This window comes from Canis aureus, chromosome 27, assembly GCF_053574225.1.
Source record: "Canis aureus isolate CA01 chromosome 27, VMU_Caureus_v.1.0, whole genome shotgun sequence".
Lineage (NCBI taxonomy): Eukaryota > Metazoa > Chordata > Mammalia > Carnivora > Canidae > Canis > Canis aureus.
Genome location: NC_135637.1, coordinates 38,967,638 through 38,975,231, shown reverse-complemented (window position 1 = coordinate 38,975,231; position 7,594 = coordinate 38,967,638).

Here is a 7,594-nt window from a genome sequence, read left to right as displayed (position 1 = left end):
TATTATTATTATTATTATTATTATTTTAATGTTTTAATTCTAAGCTTTGCTTCTGGGTTGTTTTTTGGGTTTTGGGGTTTGGTTTGTTTTTGTTTTTGTTTTTGTTTTTGTTTTAAAGGCTCTCCTTCCTTAGAAATCTATGCCGCTCACTACTGAAGTGGACTCCGGTGAGTCAGGCTTGCCACGAGCCACTACTTGGGGGAGGGGATGGCCTCCCACCCATAGCATGACTGTTGCCCAAAATGCTTCCATCGGCCTATGAAGAAAACTAAAGTGTATCAGATGCCGGTGTGCTCAGAGTGGTGGTAAGGTCCCCAAACAAAAAAATCCTTTCTCTTTTATAGCGCATCTGAAGATAAGCAATGAAGACCCCTGGGATGACTGTTTATTTTACACGACACAGGATAGTCCTAATGAGATGAAATCATTTTTCAAGGCCTGTCCTATTACAGTCATATGAGAATGTACAATGTTCACAGGACGGTAAAAATGTCAATCTACTCTCCTACTAAAAATCAAAAGAAAGAAGAAGAAGAAGAAGAAAAGAAGAAGAAGAAGAAAAAGAAGAAGAAGAAAAGAAGAAGAAGAAGGAGAAGGAGAAGGAGAAGGAGAAGGAGAAGGAGAAGGAGAAGAAGAAGAAGAAAAGAAAACAACTTCTCTGGCATCGTCAGCCAGTCAGATGTTTGAACTCGAAGGAACTCAGCAAAGTAGGTCTTGCTGAATTAAATGGGCCTTTAATTGGTGTTTTGGTTGAATGTCCCTTTTGCAGCAAACGACTCCAAAGTAACTGCCGTGTACATGGAGCTCGTTTTCCAACTGAGTGAACAGAATTGGGGGAGGTTGGAAGGTTTGGTTGTTCTGTGCTCAGTGGTGCTCTGTTGTGTGAAATTAATGGGTTAGAAGTAATTTGTGTGGACAGGCCAAAATATTTCCAGCAACAAAATCCAAAAATATTCTAGTTGGCCAAAGCAAACACAACCTGTTCTGCATTTTACACCATGAGCTGCCTCCTCTCACCCCAGGCCTCGGGCACGATGACTGCCACCCTGAACACCAGGCTCACTCTGTGTGTTCCCACACAAGCTGCACAGGCTGTGAGCCCTGACACTGTCTCGTTCATATTTCTGTCAAATAACAGTATAAAGGAACTCTTCCCTTCCTGCTGCATTAGTAAATCTTTCTGGACAGTGAACTAAATCATTGGATCTCTTGTTTTGCTTCAATAATCTATAGCTAACATGCACTGAATGCTTAAGAGTCTGCCAGACAATGGTTAAGCACTTTATATTGTTATTTGCAAAATACCCTATTTTAGAGAGAAGGAAATTGAGCATCAAGAACATATGGGCGCCCGGGTGGCTCAGTGGTTGAGCATCTGCCTTTGGCTCAGGGTGTGATCTCAGGGTCCTGGGATCAAGTTCCGCATCGGGTTCCTTGCTCAGCAGGGAGTCGGCTTCTCCCTCTACCCCCTGAGTGTGTGCTCGCAATCTCAATTAAAAAAAGGGGGGGGCAGCCTGTGTGGCTCAGCAGTTTAGTGCCACCTCCAGCCCAGGGCGTGATCCTAGACACCCGGGATCGAGTCCCACATTGGGCTCCCTGCATGGAGCCTGCTCCTCCCTCTGCCTGTGTCTCTGCCTCCCTCTCTCTGTGTGTGTGTGTGTGTGTCTCTCTGTGTTTCTCATGAATAAATAAATAAAATTTTAAAAAATACAAAAAAAAAGAAATGAAGATCAAGAATGTTACAGAAATGAGGGAAGACTTGCATCCTCAGATTCAGGACACAGAAGGTTCTTGAGCAGTCCGTGTGCAAATCTGGCAGTGGAGGCCACGCAGCAAGCCAGGTCTGCCCAGGGTGGATGGACCACAGCGCGGAGACCTGGAGAAGAAAAGGACCTTACCAAGTGCCGGGCATGGCACAAACACACGGCTCAGTTAGTCCAGATAAAGTAGGGTAAGCTAGAGATCATCCGTCCCATCCCACAGAGAGAAAACTGATGTTTAAAGGCATGAAGGAAACTTCTTCCAAGGCTGCTCGAGTAAACATTAAAAACCCACTCCTTTTGCTCACCTCTGTGCTATTTCCCGGTGTGAGACCCCTTTGCACAAAACATTAAACCCCTTGTCACCTCATTGTCTCTCCCTCAGAACAAGAGGAAAGTGCCCTTCTCCCTAATTGCTTCCCAGAGTTGCTAGAAGGATTAAAAAAAAAAAAAAAACACAAATACATACAACGTCCTAATCTCTAGAGATCTGGTTCTCAAAGCGCATTCGCATCGCTGACCCTCCAGTGTCAACCCCACTGGTGCCTGGTGTCGTTAACCACCCGAGTCGATGGTCTTGGAGCTCCTCTCGGGAGGCACTAGTTTTCAGAGCATTGCATTTTGAGGTCTCCTAAGAGCTCGGTTTTCTGTTTGCTGGGATAATGGAAGAAGGATTAACCTTCAAGACTCCTTATAAAACTGAGCAATATCAAAATAATATAGATGAAAACTTGCTATGAATCTGGCTCTGGGCAAAGCGCTTTTTACACCTTTTCTCCTGGGAGCCTCACCTGGACCTGGGAGACAGGTGTTCCTATTGTCCCCATTTCCAGACCTGAACACAGAGGCTCAGGGACATTAGAAGACACACGCGAGGTTAGCTACTAGCGACCGGTTAGTTGGTATTTCAACCCAAGCGACTGGACGGCAAAGTCCGTGTCATTAAACATCACACTCCGCCCACTCCCGACACGGCCTGGTTCTTGTGAAGACCTGACAAAGTGCTTTGCAAATGGCAAAAGCACACTTGAAAGGTAAGGCTCCCTTTTGAATAAACCGCAATGAACACAAGTTAGGAATTAGGCCCATTATGGCCCCAACCTCATTTTTGTTTGAAAAGTTAATGCTCCCTTTGCAATGATCTTGCCATTGAGTTCAGCCTTCTCATTTGAAAAGGTATTAATGCATACAATTAGCATTTTATTATTCTACTTCTGTTATTGACCCCCAAGTCCTTCCAGCATTTATCAAGAAAATTTTTAAAGATCGTCCCTTTTTAGTTCGTTGATAAATGATTTCTCACTTGGATGCGAAAAGCCTGGGGTTTCTGAGTTGGCCAGATGTAGTTTTATTGCAAAAAAATTCAAGATGCCCTATAGATGGCCACACAGAACTTCCCAGGCTCTTTGTTAGTCTGAAGAATTCAAAATATCAGATGAGCATGAGGAGTAGTATATTTGCATGACGGGGGGAAGATTACGGTTAGGCCCTGTCTCGCCTAGGGTATGTGTGTGTGTGGTGCACGCATGCACAGATATATATTTTTTAACATAAAATTTAAAAATAAACTCAAGGAAATAGATAATGAGAGGATCATTAAAGAAGAGATGTTGTGGGCGCTTGGGTGGCTCAATCAAGTGTCCAACTCTTGATCTCAGCTCAGCTCAGGTCTTCATCTCAGGGTCATGAGTTTAAGCCCCACACTGGGCTCCATGGAAACTACTTAAAAAGAGAGAAGGCAAGAGAGAGAGAAAGGATGATGATGATGTGTTAACCCCTCTGAAAGCTAGCAGAGATTTTTCTGTGGGAAATTTTCTTTTACAGTAAAGAAAATAGGGCACAGTAAATTATGCAGATTAAAGACCCAAAAATTAGTGTTTTCTAATGTTAATAAAGGAAGACAACAGATCGGTACTGGTACAATCTTTTTCCTAAAATTGCTCTTTGACAAAAATCAGCATTTGCTTTTGTTTTGGGGTTGAACTAATAATATTCCTAAAAAAAAAATGCAACATTTGAAACTCTAATTTCAAGATCATTCATTAAACCCAAGAATGACTATGAGAAGGAACAGGGACCAAGAAGAGGGAGATAGTCCATTCATGTTTAAAGGACAGAGTGTGGAGTGTCCCACTTGCTGCCATGGTTTTTAGAGGGAAGCTGGACTGGATGAATCTTCAAGTCTTTTTATCCTACAATTAGGGCATATTGGAAACAGTATTCAAAGGTGTCAGGAGAACCAAATACTATTTCCTAGAGCACAAAGCAAAGGGGGGGTGTGCATGTATGTGTGTGTGTGCAGACATGCGTGTGTGTATGTGCACACACGCACGCACGCGTGCACATGTGCATGTTTTAATCAATTCAACACTAGATGGCTCTAGTTACAAAACCAATATGTCTCACAGGTCTAAAACCCTAAGATGTGACGACAGAGACCAGATGGATTCTAACCTTGTGAATCAGATTCTGCTCTCTTCCCCAGTCTCGTAGGCATTGAGAACAGCACCAAGCTTCCAAGTCCAAAATGCCGTGCACCCCTGAAAGAGCAGGCCTCGATCCTACAAGTCCGTATTTCACAGATTAAAATGTTGCACCGACATAGCCTTGAGGATGTAGGTCTAATTTGCTCTGCAATTATTCCACTCGGTGCTCTGACAGTACTCTATTATTTTCAAATCACTCTCACATATGCCAATTCATTTGACCCTCTCCGTAATCACCAGGGTGACGTTGTCCTCGTCAAAGGTGAGACACTGAGATGCACACAAGGGTCAGGAGCTTGCTCAAGGTTACATAGCTCGCAAGTGATCATGTTGGCACTGGATTCTCCAAGTACCAGCTCCTGGCTCAGAGCTCTTTCTAGATCGCAGGCGAGGAGAGAGAATTAGACGTTTGCCCTATTGTCGTGTGTCTGGCGTGGCCCTTTCATTTTCTAGAACGCTACATTTCGGTTCATTAAATACCCCCCATCAAATACCCAAAATGTATTTTTGAATTCATAAGACATTGAAAACGGTGAAGAAACCTTTTGTTGAGGTAGGAGAGGAAGGACTTTGGCTGGAAGGAAAACCTCTTGCTCTTGGCAGTCTTTGGCTTTGAATTGAAGTTTCTTAGAGTTTTAGGTTTACCTAAACCATCAATAATCAATTATTTTTTTTAAAAACTGTTTTTCTAAAGATTTATTTATTTATTTATTTATGAGAGAGAGAGAGAGAGAGAGAGAGAGGCAGAGACACAGGAGGAGGAAGAAGCAGGGAGAGAGAGAGAGAGAGAGAGAGAGAGAGAGAGGCAGAGACACAGGAGGAGGAAGAAGCAGGCTCCATGCCAGGAGCCCAACGTGGGACTCGATCTGGGGACTCCAGGATCGCACCCTGGGCCAAAGGCAGGCGCTAAACTGCTGAGCCACCCAGGGATCCCCAATAATCAATTATTTTTACCCAAATATGCCAGCTCTGCTGGGTGGCAAAGTCAGTTTGATATTTAAGGCCAGATTAGTTAAAATCCATAAGCTAAATAATTCACATGCAAATGATTGGTGATAACTGGCATTTGGTGAGCACTTACGATGGACCACTCTGCATGTTTCTTCCCCCATCCGTTCTTCCTTGCTCCAATGCCCCCATCCTAATCTTGACCACCATCACCTGCCACCTCTTCTCTAACTGGTCTGTCAAAGGCTTCGCCCGCCTCAAATCCAAATCACTAACTCTTATTTGAATGTCTATGTGAGTAAATAACTCTTAAGCATATATGATTTAAAAAAAAAAAACAGAGAGAGGCAGGTAATATCATTCCATGACAATTTATTCTTCAACTTGCACTCGAAATATACACACAGACCATGTGGCTCACTTTCTTAAAATCCTTCCAGTGACTTCCCATTGCTTGGCGATAGCACTGGAAATCTGTGGCGCCGTGGCACGGAGCCCTCACCAGCTGGGGCCAGCCTCTTTCCCCCACTCGCCCCCCACACCTGGCCTTCTCCCAGTTGATTGAATGTGCCAAACTCTTCAGATTCAGGACACCCACTGTGCTATTTCCACCTTGACGCCCACCCCCTTCGGGTGTCAGATGTTCCTGGAGACTCTCCTCAACTCCCTCCCAGCTCCACACTAGCTTAGGTCCCTACACTGAGTGCTTTGCTTAGCATCCTGTACTCCTCCTTCGTGATACTTATCCAACCATACTTGAGTATTGTGAGGAGTATTTGCTTCATGTGTCTACTCTGTGTCTCTGTTGTCAACCGCTGAATCCCTGAAGACTAGCATATTATTCTGACGCTTTTCAAATTGTGCTTCACAATAAACTTCAGATCATAACCAGTTTGCCCGCACACGCGCCCACACGCACACACAGAGCTGGAAAGTTTTGGAGAACATGCCCCTTTTCCAAGCAATTCACTTGATAATTTCTACTCTGTTCTAAAATTGTTGGCCACAACCTACTTTACTCATGTTACGCTAAGAGAGGCAACCTGCATTTGAAATAACTACCCGTCTGACACCGCGTCCAGCAGATAGTAGGTCGTTGGTAATTGTTTGTAGAATAGATGAATGAAAAAATATTTACTGGCCACTATTTAAAATGATTTGTTTTTGTTTAAATAACAGTTGGCTGTTTATGGCTTTGTCCTTCCCAGGAGAATGGGGCCCTGGAGGGCAACCCCTGCCATTCTGGGTACGGTTACTTCCCTTGACTGGACTCATGGGATCAGGGCCATGGGGTGATTTTCCCCTTGTCCCAGTGCCACAGTCTGTCCCCTTATGTATTCGCAAGAGAGAGTGTTCATTATTTCCCTGTTTACCGTGAACTGTTATAACCCTATTATTGCAAAAATAAAGGATTTAGAAAATAAAGAAAAAAACTTCCAGCAATATCATTACACCAAATTCATTATTGCCTTTGCTCTTATGATTTATATGTCAATTGTCCCACTTAATGAGTAGACTTTAGGGCTATTTTAACTTATTTTCAAACACTTTGGTTTAAGTTGAGTAGAGCCCTATCCTGTTGAATGCCAGGACCCCTCATATAATAAACCAATTTTTTTAAATAACTAGTCAATAAATGCCTTCTTTTACCTGTTGCATTTTTTCTGTTTCTACCAGACACCTAAAATCCCAGCTTTTCTTTCCTCATCTCTACTTCTCACCATCCAAGCACTTACCACACAAAACAACAAGGAAAACTCTCCCAGGACTGACAATCTTAAAATATCAACCATTCTCAGGGACGCCAGGAGGGCCCAGTGTTTGGGGGCCTGCCTTTGGCTCAGGGCATGACTCCGGGGTCCCGGGATCGAGTCCCACATTGGGCTCCCTGCAGGGAGCCTGCTTCTCCCTCTGCCTGTGTCTCTGTCTCTTCTCTGTCTCTCAGGAATAAATAAATAAAATCTTTTATATATATACATATAGTATTCTTTTATATATACATAATATATATGTTAAAGGAGATGATGAATCCATGCATTTCTATGTAATAATCTTCTTCATTTTTAACCTGTTTTCATTGTAATGATGCTACAGAATTTTGTGGCTCCCTAGTGCAATAATGTACAGAAGATAAAAAAGAATTTATAACTGAAAAATTTGTCTTTCTGTTCACCGGGTATGTTGCAGGTCACGCTCCCATGCTCCCCTTTCTAAACTGATATCAACAAGACTGGAATATTTGTGGTATCAGGGGCAAGAGGTATCATAAAACAACAAAATAGAGTGAACTCTTTTAGAGCATCTATATCTGCAATCTGTAAATGGTAAAATGTCTGTGTATTTTTTTAAATATATTTTTCAATAAAAATACAAAAAGTAAAAAATATATATATTTTTTTA